The sequence below is a fragment of the Miniopterus schreibersii genome, assembly GCF_964146895.1.
Source record: "Miniopterus schreibersii genome assembly, chromosome: 17".
NCBI classification, from domain to species: Eukaryota; Metazoa; Chordata; class Mammalia; order Chiroptera; family Miniopteridae; genus Miniopterus; species Miniopterus schreibersii.
This window is the reverse complement of record NC_138117.1, coordinates 20,322,801-20,345,040: the sequence shown is the minus strand read 5'-3', so window position 1 is coordinate 20,345,040 and position 22,240 is coordinate 20,322,801.

Genomic DNA, 22,240 nt, shown 5'->3' with positions numbered 1-22,240 from the left:
CTCCCTGGGGCAGATGGGATGGCAGTCCTCTTGCTGTGACTGCTGCTTTTGGCAGCAGCAGTGGTCTCAGGGAATTATATCTCTTACTCAACTAACTAAACAGCAGTTGAGAACAATAAGCCATAGAATTTTAAAATGCTGATTTAAAATAGATTGCCCTTGATTTCCCACAGTGGAGCTGATTTGTCCTCATGGCTGTATTTTGTTTTTTAGATCACCACCTAATAATTCACTTATCCTAAGTGCTCTGTTCTTTGTGAATAGAATTTGCAATTAACAATATAGTTAGACTTGGGATGGAAGAAAAATATAATAGGAGTAGATAACATCATGTAGAAATTCCAATTTCTTCAATCTATCTATTAATTCTGTGCTGGGCTGTTGTCATGGATTTGTGTTTACCCTAGACCTTAGTTTATCATTTGTGATAAAAATTCTCACTATTTTCTTATTGTCTTGTTACTTAATTTAAAAATGTACCTAGAAAGTATCAAGCATTGGTATTAGCTCATTACCATATTTTTGTACTTTAATAAATTGTGTGGGGTTCATTATGATTTTAAAGTTTCCTGTTTGGACTCAACAAATATTCTTTTATCTCAAAGTATTTCAATGGTGATAAGATATACATTGTTTGTGCGGTTTTCATTTAAATTATTTTGTTTTAAAAGATACTGTGCTGCTTTTTACCTTCTTTGAGCCAAATAACAGCATATGTTTCCAACGTTTTCTCCATATACTGATCAAACCATGTAATGAATCTGAAGTGTACTCTAGTTATAGGGTACAAATCTTTGGTGCAAATCCTCTTTATCTGTAACTGCTGCAGAATTTTCAGGCAAATTTTTAAACAAAGCTTCCACATTGCAAAATTGGGGAAATTTCTTCAAAAGATTCTCATAGGAGATATAGGAGTGCTGAGATATGCTGGGGATGGGGGCATTAAACCCAGATCTGGTGTAGTCTGAAGAATCACTGGGTTCTTGTTAGAACACACATAACACACACACACACTTCCTATGTTTAATCTTGATTTTCTGAATTCCTAAATCATAATCTCTTAGTGAGGGTCTGGGAATTTGAGCACGGAGTCTGCATACTCTTCACCTGGCTGTCCCTAATGGTGACATCTTGTATAGCTATAGAGCAATATTAAAACCAGGAAACCGACATTGGCACATTACTGCTAACTAGACTCCAGGCTGTATTCATTTGGGTGTGCGTCCATGCACACATGTGTGGTTCTACACAGTTTTGAATTTTGCATTTTCAATAAGCCCTCCAGGTGAGTTATAATCAGACAAGGTGTCTACACACTGATTTAATGCAGTTATTCACAAACAATGCAGAGGAGTCTCCTGATGGCTTTTCAAAACTACAACACCCAGGTTTTCCTTTAGTAGGTCTGGGATTGGGCCCAGGGGTTTGCATTTTAACAAATACCTAGCTGATTCTGATGCTGCTGTTCTAAAAACCAGACTTTGCAAAACCCTGATGGTCACATTCAGCAGGTGAAACTAGGCTTCTGTGGAGAGGTCATGAAGAGGAAGCAGGCTGTTACAGCAATGGGACATCTTAGTTATTTAAGGGGACATGCATACTGGGACCAGCTTTTTAATAATTACCTATATCAAGTGATGGGGTTTAGTTCATTCACCACTGTGGCACTCAACTTAATTTGTAAAATAAAGTGAATGAATTATATCTTGTTTGTCTCTTAAAGCTCTAAAATTGTTTAACTTCATGCTTATAATTCTCTCACTCTCTAGATCTGACAAAATTTTCATCTATTTTTTTTCAGGGCATGATGTAAGGCATAGACATTTCATGAAAGTTGGATTGATGTGAAGGGATCAAGTTGATTTCATAAATCTAAGGACATTATTGATTATATAAATGTTGTTAATATATTTTAATCCTGAAAAATGGAGGTTCTTCCATAAATAGAAAAAAATAATAAATGAATGGACCATTTTATAATACACATATTCCAAAAACATTGAACAAAAATAAATTGCCTTGAGTTAGCTTTTGCAAATTTAGTACCTGTGAATTTTCAGTTTTAGTTAATATTAAATTTTGATAAATATTCTTTCCCCCTTCAGTTCAATGTAAATTCTTTAAAGAAAGTATCTATCTTCCCATTTACTTTGCTACACTTCTGACCTAATTGTTATGAACCACATTTTTGTAAGCTCTCAACTGAAATCTCAATTATCCAAGCTAGTCAAGCAATTTAGGATGAGTTTGCTGAAAGCAGTTTTCTACAAGGATAGAATGAGACCAACAGCTGGAACCACTTCTGCCACCCAGAAATATAATAGTTTATTTATTATTGCTTCTCTTTATTGTATCCATTCACAGCTGAAGTCATTTGGCACAATTTAAGATATTCGGAAATGAAGACCAGTCTCTGTCTCTATAACTTTTGATAAAAACAACTATGAAAAAACACAGTATACACACAAAGACATGAAGTACAGCTCCCCAGTTTTCTCTTAATCCTAGTGAAAGTAGAGATGGCAGCTGGCAATCGGAACCTCATAGTTGAGTTTCATATTCTCCCCAGATTTGATGACTTGGCCTTTTAAACTATTCCTTATCTCAACTTTGATTTCTTAAAAAACATTTTGTCTAGATTTTTGGCCTGTCTCTAGGGAAAAGTTGCTGTAGGCATGCATGACTAAAAAGATTGCTTTGCCAGTTTCCAGTGGCTGGATTTAGTCATACAATCTTGCACTTGAATACTTGGCATTTAATTTTCTATTGATGACATTCTCTCAACAAGATAATACCTCTTTGATTGTCATATAGTTCACTATTTTATTTGCTTATTATAGTGTGGTAGTTTTAAGTACTATGAATGGAGGGTAGGAGGCAAACTACGTGGGATAGGAATTAAAGTCTCAGTCAGATTCGTGAGGTTTTTCATACTTTAGTAATACAGTTAGATTGTTTTGTCATATTTTGAATTCTTTCTGGGATCCTCACACTCCTAGATGACGTTTAAACAATTTGTGTACATTAAGGTTTGCGCTTCGTGAAGTACATCTCACCATATGAATGATAATGAAGGACATTTGATTTACGTTGGTTGACATTATGGAAACAAGTGTTAGACCCCCTAAAGCATGGCATCTGAATTCTCTTTCAATTTTATTTGTATAGAATAGAATGATTATTGGACCCTGAACTATTCTCTTCAATCTAGAGCTGAGTCTGAAACCTATGATTTCTCTGCCCAAAGTCATAAAATGGACCAATGAAACATGTTAGGTAAAACTGGTAAATTATGAAGCAGTATACATTTTAGGCTGAAATATTATTCTTGAAGGATTGCATTCACATCATGGCTTAATTTTGCAAAAACCAGTAAAACTTTTTTTAGTTTTCAGAATTTCACAAACCTTCTCCTTGGGCCAGGACTAGGTCCTTATTCTGCTGTTTTGTCAAATCTGTTCTAATTCTTCAAAGCCCTACTTTGGGGCTCTTTTCACTATGTATGATCCATGCTTTTTAGGTCAGGGCTGTTTTCCTATCAGTTTTTCTTACCACTATCACCAGGAGATATGCTATCAACTGTTCTGAGTAAGTGGTTTCCACTTATTTATATATGAAGTACTCATTAAATATGGTATCATTAAAAATGTAATTTATGTCTAAATGACAAGCTATAGCAAAATGCATTAGCAAGGTGTAAAGGTTAAAAATTAAAATCTTTTATGTATTGACATGATAGCTATATTCTTGAGGTTACTGAAAAAAAATTCTTAGTAAAAGCTTAACATTTTTTAGGGGGGAGGGAAGTGAAGAGACTTTAGCATATGTTTACAAAATTTCTTTATTCGCTCAATTTAGATACAGCATTATATACCCAGTTTGAAAGAATCAATATGCTTTCTATTAATATCAAATAAACAGAACTAAAACTACAAACCAGTAAAAAATTACATCTATAAAAAATAAGACTATGAAGTTACTAAATCCTACTGATATTACCAGTAGTCAAAAGTTCATAATAATACAGATAAAGATATAAACCACTCACTAATTTCAAACTCCAGGGAATATATAAAATTAAAACATAGATATTTCCTTGAGAATTCAAAATGCATACATAGAAAATAGTGTCATTTATTTTACAGATAATACCATAGAGCAGTGCTAAAACATATCTAGCAAGGAGAAGGGGAATGCTCAGAGCCAATAAAATTTAAAGGTTATGTGGATAGGTGTTTTAAATAGTAAGATTCTGATATTGAGTAATTTTTGCATTACAGTGTATAGTGTAGTTAGAGTGGTTTATATTTACCATTGGTCTTCAAGTAGAGAATTAATTATTCTGTTAGTTTTACTATTTAGACCAAATTCAGTTTTTAAAAATGATAATTAAATACTACTGTCTTAAACTAGAAGGGTTTTATCCATAAGTCATTATGTGAAATAATTTTAAGAGACAAAGCTATTTTTCATTATTTAGTTACCTCCTTTTAAAATAGTTAATTCATGTTGCATAGCTTGATGTATCAGTTTGGAAATAGATTCTCCCATATAATGGAGAAAGAATGCTGCTAGATAGTTATGTGGCATGGTTTTGGATTATTGATCATGATGGTATAAGGTAGTTTATTTAGTGTTTGTTAAATTCTTCAGCCCTGGCTGGTGAGGCTCAGTTGGCTGAGCATCTTCCCATGCAACAAAAGGTAGCACATTTGATTCCTGGTCAGGGCACATGCTTGGGTTGTGGGCTCGATCTCCAGTAGAGATCATGCAGGAAGCAGCTGATCGAGGTTTCCTTTTTTCTCTCTCTCTCTTCCTTTCTCTCTTTCTAAAAAAAAAATCAATAAAAACATATTTTTAAAATAAAAATATTAAATTCTTCATTGGCACTGAGTCTCACAGCAGCTATCAAACTAGAGGGAGAAAATGCCCAGCCTTGCAGACTCTCCTGTCCCTGGCATGTCATCTGGCCCTACCTTCCAAAACTGATGTCTCCTTTCCCCCACCCAGACCTTTCTATCCCTCCACTGTGGCACATGTCTTTACCTTCCCGGTTATGACTTCTCTTGCTCCCGAGTCCAGTCTCCTTAATCAAAATAATATCTTAATAATCATGGCTAGCGTTTCTAGAGCATTTACCACATGCTCTACTAACTATTTTCCATGGATGTTATTTAACCTCAGGTAAACTGTGATGGCTGCTTCAGGGAACATCCTGATAGAACCTACTCCCTATTATAGAGACAAGGAATCCGAGGCTTCAAGAGATTAAGAAAATTGCCTGAGGTCTTAACCACCCAGTGGTAGAGTGTGTGCAGTCTGAGTCCAAACCCCACTCTGACCACCACAATCTGTGCCTTCCAGGTACTGAGTCGTGCGTCCCCCTTGGGTAATGTACAGTCCATCTTATCCATGCTACTCCAGGCAGCGCTCTTACCCAGCTCTCCTGGACCTGGGTGGAGCCAGTGAGGTGGGAGAGAGTATGGCTTCTCACTAAAGTGCTACTTCACTTCAGTCTGCACATACAGGGAGCTTGCTAGGTTGTTAGGAGGGTGATGGTTTGTGTATGGAGGTATTCAGGTATACATTTTATGTTGGACTGTCTTATGATGCTGGCTTTAATGGAATCATTTCTTGAGTCGCAACAAAGTACCAGTCTCATAGTAGGGCTATATCAGTATGTAAGGTATTACTTCTGCTCTGACATGATTTATCACCCACAAGCAATCCAAGAGTTCCATCCCTTCTTAGGGTTCCAAGCATGATATCTGAGTGGTCTGGATGAAGAAGGTGACAGACTCTCCTTGCACACCTTTTCCCTCTACTGGTAAAGTTTTCAGACCCAACTTGTTGGTCTGCCTAAGGGAAATGTCTTCTCTTCTCCATGCAGTTAGGCTCTGGTACATCACTCTAAAAAAATCTTCCCTGGGCGCCAAATACCCCAGCATCCTGACTGAGAAGTGATGACTTAAAGACAGGAGGAGCCTCTTATTGAGGCTGGTTGGGAGTAAAAGGAGGTAAGTTATTAGCTGGACCCTGAGGGAGGCCTTGAAATCCCAGTGAGGGACATTAGGCCAGAAGTCAGTAGATCATCAGGAAAGATTTAATCTGGAGGAAACAGGTAGTTGCGAGAGCAGTGGTAATGACTTCTCACTCCCAGTTGATTATTTCCCCAAGTGTAGGCCCAAGAATATTTGTGTTACTGGGATTCTTTTTCAGTTGGTGTTCTCCAGAACAGTATTTCTGAAGATGAGATTAAGAAGTTATGTACTACTGATGAAATATTTCAGCTGCACATATAATTTCCAATGTATTTTAATATACTTTTGAATATTTGTTAGTTTGGTCAAATGAAGCTTGGAAAAGAGAAGGGAATGGAGGAGGATAGCTGAATTTTCTAAAATCTTGATTAATGGGTTGTTGTTTCCTTTAATTGATATAATAGATTCTTAGCTTTTTATTTTCATGCTGATTTTCACCCATGATGCCTATGTTCCCTAAGCTAATAAATGTAATCACTACCAGCTTGCAAAACTAGCTGCTGAGTACTATCCAGTAGTGTAGGTGTAGGACAGGCGTCGGTGTGAGGCTGGATACCTGACGATACAATGAGAGTCTTCTCTAAAGCTCAGGTCATTTTTGTGTGGCCTCCCTTGGTGGGCAGTACAAGGCTTCCCTTCTTTTCAGGGTATATTTCTCTCACATTGGTACATTTTTTTGTTCCCTAACTCTAGCAGTAATTTTTTTACTTGCTTTTGTTTTTATCTCAAACAGAAAGGGTCGAGTCTTATTATAGTATATTGCAGAGTTTTACTACAGGGATTTCCTTCTTTCATTAACTTTATGTTTTATAGAAAATATGATATACTATCTACCTTGGGATATTTTCTTTCCTAATTTTTATCATTCCGATATCCTCCTCTTCTGGAGTATTGTTTTTTAAATAAAAATACTAATAACAAAAATTTCTCAAGTTTCATTTTATAGCCTCATAACCTTGAAAACAAAATATTTTAATAACAATCAGTTATTAAAATGTAACATGACAGCCTTATGAAATTATAGAAGTTGTGTGACACTGCTTTGACAAATATTCCACAAAGTCAGAAAAGTGTTATAATTTCTGATCAAACAGTGAGTATTTTTTTTAAAGGCCTGTCATATGGAAATCACTGGGAGATAGAAAACTACATGAAATGTGGTCTATGACCTTAAGGAGTATATTATATATATAGAGGACCAACACAAAATAAAAATGTCATGGTCCAAGAAAATAAATGACAGTTTAATGTAACAATAAAAAAATGTATTTACATGATTAATGACAAGTAAACTGTATGATCATTTCTTGGAAATGAAAACTTGTAAAGTTTATTTGCTTATTGAGCATTCGACCTATCCCAAAGAAGTTCCTTCTACAATTCAAAGTAAGAATATAAGCCATTATTGGGTTAAGCTGTGGTATGAATCTGGTTTCAGATGCTGTGGTATTTTTCTTTAAGATCTCGTAGCAAAGATTCTTTAAGACTGTAGGCTTGCTGTCAACATCAAGGCTTTACTTAATGACAGATTATATTTGAAACCATCTCCGTATTGATTGCAAGGCTCTAGTGATTTAGAAAAGTTCAGTCCAACCAAATAACAGCTACTTTAAACAACTATTGATATGGCTACTACATTGATAGGTGATTGTGTTTTGGCCAGGGTTGGTGGTAAATTTCTTATTACCTTAAAAATTTCTTATTATGACAAAATTGTAAATAAATTCATTTCATTTCTTAAGAGTTTAGTATACATTTCCCACCAGGATCAGCAAACACTGGTTTTCAGGGGAATTACCCAACTCATTATTGCCATAAATATCTCTCTACCCAGAAATTTTTGTTTTGGCATCTGTGTGGCTTATTTTTTTCCAAATTTAATTTGAAATTTTGAGACATATAGATTCATGAGTTACTAACTTTTTGAAGCATTTGCTTGCTCTCCCTCTGTGATTACCTCTCTCCCTTCACTTACACATACACATAAACACATGCACACTGACTTTTTTGAGAGGTAGGTAGTTGTAAGTTAGTATTATGATACTACACTTCTAAATATTTCAGTTGTATCACCTCAGAACAAGCATATTGTTCTATTCTATATAACTGCAGATACAACTATCAAACTCAAGAAATTTGACATTGATACAACTGTTATTTAATAAACAGCCTCCTTAAGTTATCTCATTTGTGTTAATAATATGCCTTATCATTGTATTTTTAATGTTTTATCAAAGTGTAATTACATATAGTAAAATGCACAGTGTAAGTGTACAGTTTAATGTTTTGGTAAATGTATTCAATCACATAACCAATACCCCGATCAAGATATAGAACATTTCTGTAACCCAAGAAAGTTCCTTTGTACCCCTTACTAGTCAATCCACTTTCCTCTACACTCCCTAGAGGAAACTGCTATTTTTACTCCTGTAGATTACAGTGGCCCATTCATGAATTTTTACATGGAATCATCTAGTGTGTATTCTTTTGTGCTTAATTTCTTTCTCTCAGGTCCTCTATACCAATGTCTGCAAATGAAGTTTTATTGGAACACAGCCATGCTCAGATGATTATACTGCCTGTGGCTGCTTTCATACTGTAACAACAGGCCTGAGTACTTGTGAGAAGAATGTATGTCCCACTATCACTGCTTTTCGTTGCAGCTTGTAGTACCACAAACTACCACAACCCAGTTATAAGTCAACAGCATTTTTAATGCTGTATCTATTACTGTGCCATAATTATTTATCTATCTATACCTATCTAGCTATTATCTTTCTATTATCTATCATCTATCTATCATCTATCTATCTATATCTATATCTATCATCTATCTATCGATCATCTATCTATATCTATCATCTATCATCTATGTATCTATCTATATCTATCTATCTATCATCTATCTATCTATCTATCTATCTATCTATCTATCTATCTATCATCTATCTATCATCATCTATCATCTATCATCTATCTATCTATCTATCTATCTATCTATCTATCATCTATCTATCTATCTATCTATCTATCATCTATCTATCTATCTATCTATCTATCTATCTATCATCTATCTATCTATCTACCTATCTATATCTATCTATCATCTATCATCTATCATCTATCTATATCTATCTATCTATCTATCTATCTATCTATCTATCTATCTATCTATCTATCTATCTATCTATCTATCTATCATCTATCTATCTACCTATCTATATCTATCTATCATCTATCATCTATCTATATCTATCTATCTATCTATCTATCTATCTATCTGTCTGTCTGTCTGTCTGTCTGTCTGTCTGTCTGTCTGTCTATCTATCTATCTATCTATCTATCATCTATCTATCTATCATCTATCTATCTATCTATCTATCTATCATCTATCTATCTATCTATCTATCATCTATCTAATCTATCATCTATCTATCTATTATCTATCTATCATCTATCTATATCTATCAATCATCTATCTATCTATCTATCTATCTATCTATCTATCTATCATCTATCTATCTATCATCTATCATCTATCTATCAATCTATCATCATCTATCTATCATCTATCATCTGTCTATCATCTATCATCATTTACCAGTGCCTGTTAAAACAAGAAAAGAAAAGTTGGTTTAGAATGTCATACCTTAAGAAAAGTGGAGGGTGGTTAATTTTGTTATCAAATTAGATGGCAAACATTGTGTTTATTGTACAGTGACACCATAGCTGTGTCAAAAAGGTACTATATTCATCAACATTATTAGATCGAACACTCATTAAAATAGTCCCACTTGCAGAAAAGCAACATTTATAAAAATTAGAAATTAAAAAATGGAATATATCGTCAAAGCAAACTTTCTTCAAAAAATGTTAAAATATTGAAATAAGGCTGAAATGAAAGTAAATTTCTGAGCAGCGCATGCATTTGTTCACCAGGCAAGGAAAACCATTTCCCAGTGTTGAGTTAATTTAATTGTGTTTGATTGCAGCAGATGAAGAAATGTGTCCAGAGAAAACAAACTTGATTAAGACTATTAGCCTTTTAGTGAGAACAGTTGCTTAAAGAGCTAAGGACATTGAGAGCAACAGATGGAGTAAAATACTTTCCATATTCCTCCTGCTAAGTACAGCTAAAACTCCTGAATATTATATATTAAAAAACATAAGAAGACTCTGAAAATAGAGAGAAGGCAGATTTTTTAGGGAGTTTTGGACCCAGGGAATGATATAGTGGTGGGTGAACCCATGATCTTTTTTTTTTCTTTTTTGACTCATCTCCCAATACTGGAGACTAGTAATGCCAATGGGAACAGATAAAAATTTGCCAAGGCCTGTTCTCTCTATCCAAAGGGCCAGGAAAGGGGCTACCTAGGAAGATAAAAAGGTTTAGCTAATCACTGTTCTTCTCTAGCCAAACACCCCAGAGAACACTGTGACCAACTTTCACCCCCCCATCAAAGCTGGGGTGGAGAGTCTGAATACATAAAGGTATCCCCTAAACCCCTGCCACGGTTGTCCCAGAGGCTGAGTGTGGAAACAGGATCTTCATCCCTGCTGAGTAGTAACAAGGAACCAATGGTGTTGATAGAAAAGATGGGCAACTGCCTGACTAACCTCTGCAGGCTGGCGGGCCCCCAGGTTGGGCTGGGCAAGCATCTTTTCAAAATGCTCTCCCTCAAGCACTACTAGGAGCCTTTGGAGCCCACAGATGTCTAGCTTTTGCTTGAACCTCTTCCTGAAATAACTAAGCATTCCTTTAACCACTCTGGAGCCCTCTCCCACGCATTAAAGCTTTCTGCAGAAAAAAAAAGCTAGAAATTTGAAAATGGACTATATCATCAAAGCAAAATTTTTTCAAAAAGTGTTAAAATACTAAAATAAGCCTGAAATCTAAGTAAATTTCTGAGTAGCTCATTTGTTCACCAAGCAAGGAAAATCATTTGCCAATGTATTTGGAGATATCGAATTCACCCACACCTGGTAGAGTACTGTCAGAGAAGGCCTAGGAGACAGTCAGGTCTTTCACCACCACTCAGAGATAATGAGGCCCTACTCAGTGTCAATGGAGGCCATTGGGGGAGCCCAAATTTCCACCTCTACCCAGCAGTAAAAAGTGTCTCGGCCATCCAGCTGTCAGCAGAGGTCTAGCAGAGAATCTGGGCATCTAACTCAATTTGGAACTAACAAAGTGGTATTTACCTCCTTTCACTGGAGTTGTGTCAGAGAGATCCTGCCAAAACACAAGATTTATATAAGAATCAGAATTTCATAGTATTTTACCCCAAGTGTTCAGATTTCAATAGAAAATCACTTGTTATACTAAGAACCTGGAAAATCCTAATTTGAATGAAGAAAGTTGTTATTAAATGCCAGCACTAAGACATAGATGTTAGAATTATCTATCAAAAATTTTAAAGCAGCTTTCATTAAAATGCTTCAACAGGCAACTATGAACACACATGATATTTCAGCAAGAAATAGAAGATATAAGGACCAAATGGAAGTTTTAGAACTGAATAGTCAAAAAGTAAATTTAGTGGATAATCTCAATAGAAGAATATGTGCATTTGATGATAGAATAATAGAAATTACCCAATCTAGATGAAAGAGAAAATTGACTGAAAATAAAAGTGAACAGAGCTCTGGATGGTGTTGCTAAGTGGTTAGAGCATCAGCCTGTGCACTGAAATGCCAAGGGTTTGATTCCTGGTCAAGGGCACATGCCTGTATTGCAGGTTAAATCCTCAGCCCCTGTCAGGGCTCGTGTGGGAGGCAACAAATTGATGTGTCTCTCTTATATTAATGTTTCTCTTTCTCTTTCCTTCTTCCTCCCTCCCTTCCACTCTCTCTAAAAACCATGGAAAAAATATCTTTGGGTGAGGGTTAACAAAACAAACAACAAAAAAAGTGAACAGAGACCCAGGGACCTGTGGGCATATAACAAAAGATCTAACATTCGTGTCATTAATGTCTCAGAAGGAGAAAAGAAAGAGGACAGAGCTAAAAAAGGATTCAAATAAATAATGGATGAAATTTCTCCAAAGACACATCATAGTTAAACTTAAAGGAAAAAACCACGTCTTGAAGGCAGCCAGAGAAAAACATAGAAAACAATTTGAATGACAGCAGATTTCTTATCAGAAACCATGGGGGCCAGAAAGAAGTAGATAACATTTTTCAAGTGCTGAAAGTATTGTCCACCAGAATTTTATATTTAGAGATGCATTGTCAGGAGTTAAAGATGGTGGTGGTGGTCATTGTGTGATTTTCAAACACTAGCACGTGGAAGATCTTTGTGGTGGTGTAATAACTCTGTATCTTGATTGTGTGGTAGTGGTTACACTAATTTACCCATGTAATAAATAGACAAAAAATTACATACAACAAATAATTATATAAAATAATATATAAAAATTATTATATAAACAATTATATAAAAATTATAATTATTGTTGTATCAATATCACTTTCTTGGTATTAGTATGTAGTATAACTATGTAAGACATAATCATTGGGAGGAACTGGATGAAAAGTACATGGGACCTTACAGTACTGTTTCTGTACCTTTCTAGCAATCTACAATTATTTCCAAATGTAAAGTAAAAAAATAAGGCAAATTCTTTTAAATGATTTTACTTAACTCTTGACTACTCCAGAGATGTTACTGATAAATCTCAATTTGTTTAACTTGAAGAGTGAATGTCAAGTTTGAGGTGACTAAAGAATTACCCACTATGGATAGTCTGCATGAAACAACTACAAGCAAAAATATTTTCAAAGATATTGTCAAATATCTCAAATGTTTGAGAGAACTCTAACTTACCACAACCTGAAGTGGAATATGTGAAGATGCATTACATCTGATGGTGATAAAAATATGTGGAGGATAGTAAAAATTTAGTTGGAAAATTTACAAGATTTGAAAATGCATGGTACTCATTGTGTTATTCACGAGGAGGTAATTTCTGGAAAATATTTGAACATTTCCAATAGATTTTCATTTTAGGGACCACTATTACTAATTAAGTGAGGTGTTATCTCCCAGAAAAAGATTTCCATATTCTAATTAGAAAACCTATGTTCAATCTGTGCATAACCTGTCTTACAAAAATTCTACTAGTTGCTATATTTTTAATTTCATCAATAGAACTTTTGTGGAAATTAATTTTCTCTCTTATTATGTAAAGACCTACAAAATATTCAATTTCATCCGTTAATCCACAAAAGCAAAATACTTATTCACTGACTCTATAAAAAGTTTGCTGGCCCTTGCTCTGGCTGATCTTAGTGGTAAAGCTTTTAGCTTTGAACTGTTGAGTAAAATGTTAGCTGTAGGCTTGTCATATATGGCCTTTATTATATTGAGGTACATTCCCTCTATGCCCACTTTGTTGAGAGTTTTATCTTGAAAGTCTTAAATTTTGTCAAATAATTTTTCTGTATCGAGGAAATTATAAGATTTGTATCCTTCATTTTGTTAATGTGGTGTATCATATCAATTTATTTACGGGTGTTGCACCATCCTTGCATTGCTAGAATAATTTCCACTTGATCATGGTGTATGATCCTTTTCATGTACTGTTGAGGTCAATTTACTTACATTTTGTTGAGGATTTAAAAATCTGTGTTCATCAGGGATAATGGCCTCTGTTTTCTTGTGTCTTTGTCTGGTTTTGGTATTAGGGTAATGCTAGCCTTGTAAAATGAGTTTGGAAGTGTTCTCTTCTTTTGTATTTTTTGGAGGAGTTTGGGAAGGATTGGCATTAATTCTTTTTTAAATGTTTGGTAGAATTTACCAGTGAAGCCTTGAATTTTCTTTGTTGGCATGTTTTTGAAGAATCGACTTTTTGTAGCTTTCTACCCTTCTTTGCTCATTTATTTTTTGTTTTTCTTTTTCTGATTTATGAAGTTTGTTGTGTTATTTTGGCCCATAACTGTTAGACCTTTGTTGTAAACTTGGCTTTTAACCTTATGAAGTATCCTTTTTATAGTGTTTTATGCTTTTTTAGTCTGAATTTTATGCTGTCAAATTTTAGCAATATTATTTCCAGTTTCCAAGTATATATTTGCTCATCTTTTAACTTTTTTCCTCTTTGAAGATTGTGTGTGTGTGTGTGTGTACATATATATATATATATATATATATATATATATATATATCCTCACCTGAGGATATTTTTTTCTGTTGCTTTTCAGAGAGAGTAGAAGGGTGGGGGGAGAGAGAGAGAGAGAGAGAGAGAAACATCAATGTGAGAGTGACACATTGATTGCCTCCCGAACAAGCCCTGACCAGGGCCAGGGATCAAGCCTACAACCAAGGCACGCACGTGCCCCTGGTAGGAATCGAGCCCAGCACCTTTCAGTCTGCAGGCCAACGCTCTAACCACTGTACCAAACCGACTAGGGCTGAAGATATTTTTTTAGGTATGCCTCTTGTATGTAATATAGCTTTGAATTTTGCTTATGACCCTACTTGTGAATCTGTTTAAACAAATTAAATATGTCCATTTGCAGTTATTAATATGGCTATTAGGTCTCAATTATGTAATTTTATTTTTGTTAAACTTACAATATACATAATGTTATTTTTACAGTCTTTGCTTTTTGTGATTACTCTTAAAATTTCCTTTGGCATTTAGAAAAGTTTGAAATTTTATTGTAGTGGTTACATTTATACTTGCTTCTTTATTTTTCATTCTACTGATTAGTTTTCAACTTTACATTTTATTTTTTAACTTCCACCTCTAACCTGCATAACAATTATTGAACTTATTTACATTCTTCCATTTTTTCCTCCTTTTGTTTTAAAATGTCTTACTTTTGCTTTGTCAGAATATCCAAAATTTGCATATTATTTTCCCCCTTTACCTCACAATTATTTGTCTTAAAAGTATAAGTAATTAAATTTGTTTGTCCTTTGCTGAAGTTTCTAAGTGCTTTCTTGGATGAAACTCACCCTCCAGTGTGTTTCGCAGGATAGGTTCACGAATAGAGTATTTTTTGAGATCCTGTAAGTTTATAACTACCTTTTTATAGCTTTGACATTTGAAGAATAGCTTGGCTGAATATAAAACTCTTGGCTCCAAATTTATTTTATTGAGTTTCTGAAAATGTTGCCCCATTCTTGTATTGCCTAATATGCCATTGTCAGGAAGTCAATGGTCAACAGATTGATTTTTCTTGGTAATAAACAATAGCTCAACTGGACATGAAATTCACTTGTTTTGTATAATTTCTTTTAAAATGCTGGTCCTCTCTTTTCTTGTTTTGTATGTGGTTGCCGAGAAGTCTTGTTAACAGGGTTTTCTTTTCTTTCTGAATGACTAAATCTCTTCTTTTCCTAAATCCCTTAAGACTTTTTTTCTTACTCTTTAATTTTCTTTCAAGTCTAATTTTATCAGGATACATCAGTTTTCTCAGGTATAGAGTGGGGACTTTCAGTGTGTAGATTTAGGTCTTATTTTATTTGTAGAAAGCTTTCTAGGGTAATAGTTTTATATATGAATTATATTCTATTGGTTTCTTCTTTTCCTCACGGGCAATTGTATGTATGTATTGTACCTTCTTTGCCTGTCTTCTGCTTCTGTCACATTCTCTGTTATTTCACTTTTTAAAATTACTTTTTCATTCTTTTGGCTTTTTATTGATGTCCCTTAATAACTTTTCATTTAAATCACTTCTGCTTTGAACTTCTTGTAATTTAGATTTAATTTCTCCTCATTTTGAATTCCTGATAGCCACCGCTCTCATAGCACAACTCAGATACTTTTGAAGTATTTCCCAGTGAGGATGACACTCTCCTATTAGGAATGATTTTCTCTATGTTCTGTCATCTCTAGGCTCCATCCTGTCATTTCTTCTTTTCTACACAGTTTCTACATGACTGTCCCACAAACATGGGTTCTGGAGCTGGGTATTGTGAACTTGGATGTTCATTATTCTGTTTACAGGTACACTAGTCCTGCCCCTAATCTGTAGGGGATATGGTCCATGACCCCAGTGGATGCCTGAAATTTCAGCTAAAACTGAACCCTGTATATACTATGTTCTTTCCTATACATACCTATGATAAAGTTTAATTTATAAATCAGGTATAATAAGAGATTAACAACAATAACTAATAATCTAATAGAATAATTATAACATACTGTAATAGTTATGGCAATGCAGTCTTTCTCTCAAAATATTATATTCTACTCACCTTTTCACTTAAAGAAGTACTTCACAGCTTTTCTTTGGCATATCTGAATTTCCAGCATCACTACTCTTGCACTTTTGGACCATTATTAAGTAAAATAAGGGTGACTTGAACACAAGGACTGAAATACTGCAGTGGTCATTCTGTTAACTGAGACAGCTAAGTGACTAACAGGTGGGTAGGGTATAGAGCATGGATATGCTGGAAAAGGGGAGGATACATGTTCCAGGTGGGATGGAGCAGAATGGAGAAAGATTTTATCACACTATTCAGAATAGTGCATAATTTAAAACTTATGAATTATTTCTGGAATTTTCCATTTAATGTTTTTGGATCCTGGTTGACTCAGCTAACTGAAACTGCAGAAGGCAAAATCATAGAAAGGGAGGGGACTGCTATAATTTGAAGGAGATTAGAATTGTCTCTCTAATTTGAAGGCGTTGTTACCAAATCTGTTCCTACATGGCTAGGAACAACTACTCTTTTTCAGGTTCCTGGGCAAGTGGAGTGGTTAAATATGTCTTTTATTATTATAAAGGGAGAGTAATAATGACAGTGTGCTTGGCACAGGGATAGACATTTAAATAAATGGTAGAGGCTAGGAAGTCCAGAAACATATCAGACATAGAAGTTATATTGATTTATGACCAAGAATGCCAGTGTATTCAATGGATAAAGAATATATTTTTTAACAAGCGATAATGGAACTGGAAAAAAAAGAACATTGACTCTTATAACATATGGTGTAAGTTAACTTGAAATGAATCATAGGCTTAAATGTAACAGTTAAAATGATAAAAATTTCTAAAATAAAATATATGAGAAAATATTCTCAGCCTTGAGATGGGCAGAGTTTTTAAGACATAGAAAACATTAACTATTAAAGAAAAAAATGATAAATTGGACTTTATAAAAATTAAACCTTTTTGTTTTTTGAAAGATTACATTAAGAAAATGAAAAGGAAGCTGAAGTGTGGGAGAAATACTTGCAGTATACATACTTGACCAAAGACTTACCACCATAACTGATATAACTCAATAAGAAAATCGATCCAATAAAATGGGGCAATAGATTTGAACAGTTGCTTCAGAAAAGCTGATCTACAAATGGCCACCAAGCACATGGAAAGATGCTCAACATCATCAGCCATCAGAGAAAAGCAAATCTAAATCAGAATAAGATTCCACTACTCACAAACTAGAATAGTTGAAATTAAAAACGGTAGCAATAAAAAAGTGTTGGCTTTTGAAATTTTATATGTTTCAGGTGCAAATGTAAAATGATAACTCACTTTGGGCAACTGTTTGGCAGTTTCTTGAATGTTAGCCACACATTTACCATGTGATTTAGCTATTCCACTTTTTGGTATATACTGGAGAGACATGAAAATATATGTCCACATAAAACTTGCACAAGAATGCTTGTAGTAGCTTTATTCATAGTAGCCAAAAATTGTAAACAACCCATGTACATAAGCTGGTGAATGGATAAAGAACTGTGGTAATATACACATACTAAACTATTACTCAGTAATAAAAAGGAACAAACTACTGATATATGCAACAATATGTGTGGATCTCAACAACATTATGCAAAGCAAAAGAGCAGACACAAAGTACATATTGAATGATTCCCTTTATATGAAAATCTAGAAATGGCAAATCTGATGTGTGGTGATGGAAAGCAAATCAGTGGTTGATTAGGGCCAGAGATGGGCTCAGTTGACTGGGAAGAGCCACAAAGGAACTTTCTAGAATGATGGAATGATTCTGTATGTTATTGTGGTGATGTTTACATTGGTGAAACTCACCACACTGTTCAACTTTAAATGGATTCATTTTAAAAATATGAGTTATGCTGTAATGGAGTTGATAACAAATTATAAAACTGTTGAAATTATATCTTAATCACCTCTTTCTGTTATTCTTTTGATGAGATAGAGTAATATAGGAAATTAGCTATTATAATGCTTTTAATTAGTGAGATCCCTTTGAAAATTATTTTTTAAAACAGTACAAATGAAGTTCAGAAATAGTCACATATCCTTAATATTAAAATGATTTGTAAATATATATATTTATCATCTATTTTCTTAAATATTGTATTAAATAGAGACTACTTGCTTCTTGGAAACAAGTCATAGAGCAAAGACAACTTCCTCTGATCATTTTGTAAATCTGTTTTGATTGTTGCAATGGTTATTTTCATGTATGTGTTACTGAGGTATTAGTCATAATGTACCTGTTTTAGACTATGCTTCCTTTGTTCTTTGTGTGCTTTTCTAACTGCTGTTGGTAGACATCTGTCTTCTGCATCAGAGAAATGGAACGTCAAAAACTGTTCTGAATGTTCTGAATGTTCTGAAGCTTCATTTTTAAATGTCTTTCACCCTCCAGAGTTTTTGCAGACCTTTTACAATTTTTCCTTGGGGTGTACAAATCATTCCATTCTAATAGTAATTTGTTTGAAAATATCACCAAACTGAACTATCTACTTCCAACTTCTAAAATCTGACCAGCAAAGGTCTTAAGGAAAACAGGAATTTCAATTGACATGTTCAATGACTGTTTCTTTCATAGGAATCATGCTTCTTGTTTAGTAGTCCTGAATCTGTATCCATACTTTCTGTGGAGCCAGAATTATGAAAGAAGATAGATGCATACACATGGTGTTCCTTTGTAACCTAACTGCCAAATCCATGTGTACTAGTTTCCTAGGGCTCCCATAGCAAAATACCACAGACTTAATGGCTTAAACAAGAGGAACTTATTTTCCCACAGTTCCGGAAGCTAGAAGTCCAAGATCAACGTGCTTGCAGGGTTGATGTCTCCTGAAGCCTCTCTCCTTGGCTTGCATATATCCATCTTCTCACGGTGTCCTCACATGGTCTTTCCTCTATGTACTTACATCCCTGTGTGTCCAAATTTCCTCTTCTCATGACATTAGCTGGACTGGATTAGAACATACATTGCCAACCTCATTTCAGCTTAATTACTTCTTTTTTAAATCTTAACTGAAAGTATTCCAGATGTCCCCCATTCCCCCCTCATTGATCCCTTTCACCCCGCATCCACCCCATCCCCAGGCCTTCCCCATTCTATTGTCGGTGTCCATGGATTATGCATTTATCCATATAAGTTCTTTAACTAATCTCTCCCCCCACCTCCCCCATTCTTCCCTCTGAGGTTTGTCAATCTGTACTGCCTTATCTCTAAATACAGTCACATTCTAAGGTAGCATCAGGACTTCAGCATATGGATTTGGGGGGAAGACACAGTTCAGCCCATAGCAACCCATTACTCATCCTTCTCTTCCATGTGGCTCTCTAGCCCCCTAAGATATCAATAGATCCTCACATAAGAACTGACTTGGCAGAATATTCTGGTGGACCCTCTATGAACAGTGTTCCTTCTCCAGTTTTGCTTGAATGCAGAATGTACATTGATGCCAGAGATTATTCACTTTGTCAAATGTGTTTAGAAACAAATGTTATGCAAAATTCGGCCCACTTTCCTAACCATCATTTTGCATCAACTCATAGGGCTTGGACACAACCTTATTTAAGTAGCTATTGTAATATAGTCTGGTCAGTCATCACATCTGGAGCTTTGAAAGGGAATTCCAGAATATATGCCAAGTTAAAAAAAAAATTCACCTTCTGTAGCGTAAATTTTTGTGAGCATGTGGTTTACATTTGAGTTGGTTTTCACATCTATCTGCCCATAAGAATGGATACATTTTATTGAGCATTTCCTGAGTTCACACTGGAAAAATATTTTATTCCAAAGCAATGACAACCAAAAGGCAAGAGGAAGGGTTGTACTTTCATCAGCAAATGAGCTCTTGTTTCAAAAATGAATAGAGAGAATCTGCTGGCATTTAGGAAAATAGAGATGGAAATTGTGCTTTTTTTGTGTTTCCATCTTCCTACATCGTGAACTATATGCCTCCACCAGAATGGGAAAAGACTTCTCGATGTAGCTGATTTAACCGCCATAAGTTGAAGTTGAGAAGCAATTGTTGTTATCCCTGTCATTACTGTCTTGTTTGGTACAAACCAAATTAAATAGGCGTAACTGTTCCAAGGTGGTTCACACAGCATTCTGCAATCGCCAAGGACACTTTGGTAGTTTGGCACCGTTTCTCTAGTATGGGACGTGTATGGCAAGCTCCTTGCTTGGAACATTGGCCTCACCCTTTTCCTGGCCTTGCCTCCTACCTCTTTGTTTCTGGCGGCACTGTAGTGATATGTGAAGCAGTGACCACGTTCGCAGAGATCTCGAATTAGTATTTCATATGCTGAATTTGGCTATAGGTGGGTTTCATTTGTCTTATGCAGTCTTAATCCTTTAACTTATCTTGAATAAAATCAGACTTCACATCAAAATGTAGAAACTTGTGAGTTTGTTTTCCTAAAATTACTGGTACTGGTGGATTTACAGGAAGTTGGGCCCTGGTTTAAAAACACACACACATATATATATAACACCTATCTACCTAAGGGTCTTTGGTAAAATTTTATAAAATTAGTCATGACATTACTATTGTAGTAAGTTGATGTATTTTGTAGTAAAGGATAAATAATCATTGAAAATATAAATAAAATGCTATGTTCTGCCTAAAATGTGTCCTTCAATTAGCAATTTTAACACATGCTTTTGATAGGAGATCTGAATATTATGTTATTCAGATACTACCTAATAATGTCCATGGGAGTTTTTCATTATTTGAGTACTTGCTGTAGCTGACAGTGTTTTGTAAATGCCATTAATTTTAACATTTTTATTTACTAAATTTTTTAAAGATATATACCTAAGATTTCAGGAATTCCTGATACTTTCCAGGAATTCTGATTTCTTATTTCCAAATTCTGAAGATTAAAGTCTGTTGGGAATTTGGAAACATTATCTTGCACTAATTTCTGGAGTTGTATGGAGTCAAAATTTTTCATTTTAAATATGTTTTCTGCCACTTGTTTGGTGGCTCAATGATAGTCTAGTTTGGCAAATAGAAATGGTGCAATTATTTTTTCTGGGGAAAAAATAGAAGAGTCCTTTAAATAGTGTGTGTGTATATATGTGTGTGTAGGAAATTAAATGAATAGTTTTTGATAAAACAGAAACAATGGGAATCACCTAATAAGTTGAAACAATCTAGTGTGCTTTCTATTTCCATATAAAATGAACTAATGTGCATTTAATGCAATCCATTACTTATTCACATTTTATTTAATGATAAGTAAAGGGTAAAGAACCTTTGAAAAATATATTCACCCTTCCTCTTTTGCTCTGTTTACTTCGCCAGGGAAAGCAGTGCTACAAATATTGAGATCTGTATCAAAGATTTCTAAAATCACCCACAAGTATAAACTTAAAGGACATTAAAAACCTGATTGTTCACACACTTGTAATGATGACTCATGTCTTATAAAGCTGCTTTGGAAATCCACAGATCTTTCTGTATTTAAAAAATGTAAATGACTTTTTTTGCCCATGGGGAGATTAATAAATTCACTAAGGTGAAAAAAAAAATGAATCCTGTCTTCCCCAGTAAGAAAATTGCTCAAAGATTAATTTAGTCTGTTTAATTTAGCTCTCAAATGCTTCTCAGAGCTCTAAAATATTTTTCTACCTCCCTTGCACCTGGGGCATCAATTTGGTTATTTTTACTCTTGATTTTAATGTGTCTACTTTCTTCTATATCAAGCTACTTTCATTTTCGTTCTGTTTATTTTCCCCTTGGTTTCTTTTTTCTTTTTTAAAGAAAATTATTGCTATGCATATTTGGCTGATGTCTCCTCTTACGTTACTTTGGGCTCAGAGTTGGAAGGACTGTTACAGATACCACATTCTTGCCCCCTCTTCCCACACTCAGTTCTTTCCCTCCCCTGTGCATAAATACACATCATCAGTGCTGGCACACGTGCTGTTTGCTCAATACTTGACACAGTGCTTTTTCAAGGAGACTAACATTTTAAGCTGAGGGAGCCCCTAAGAA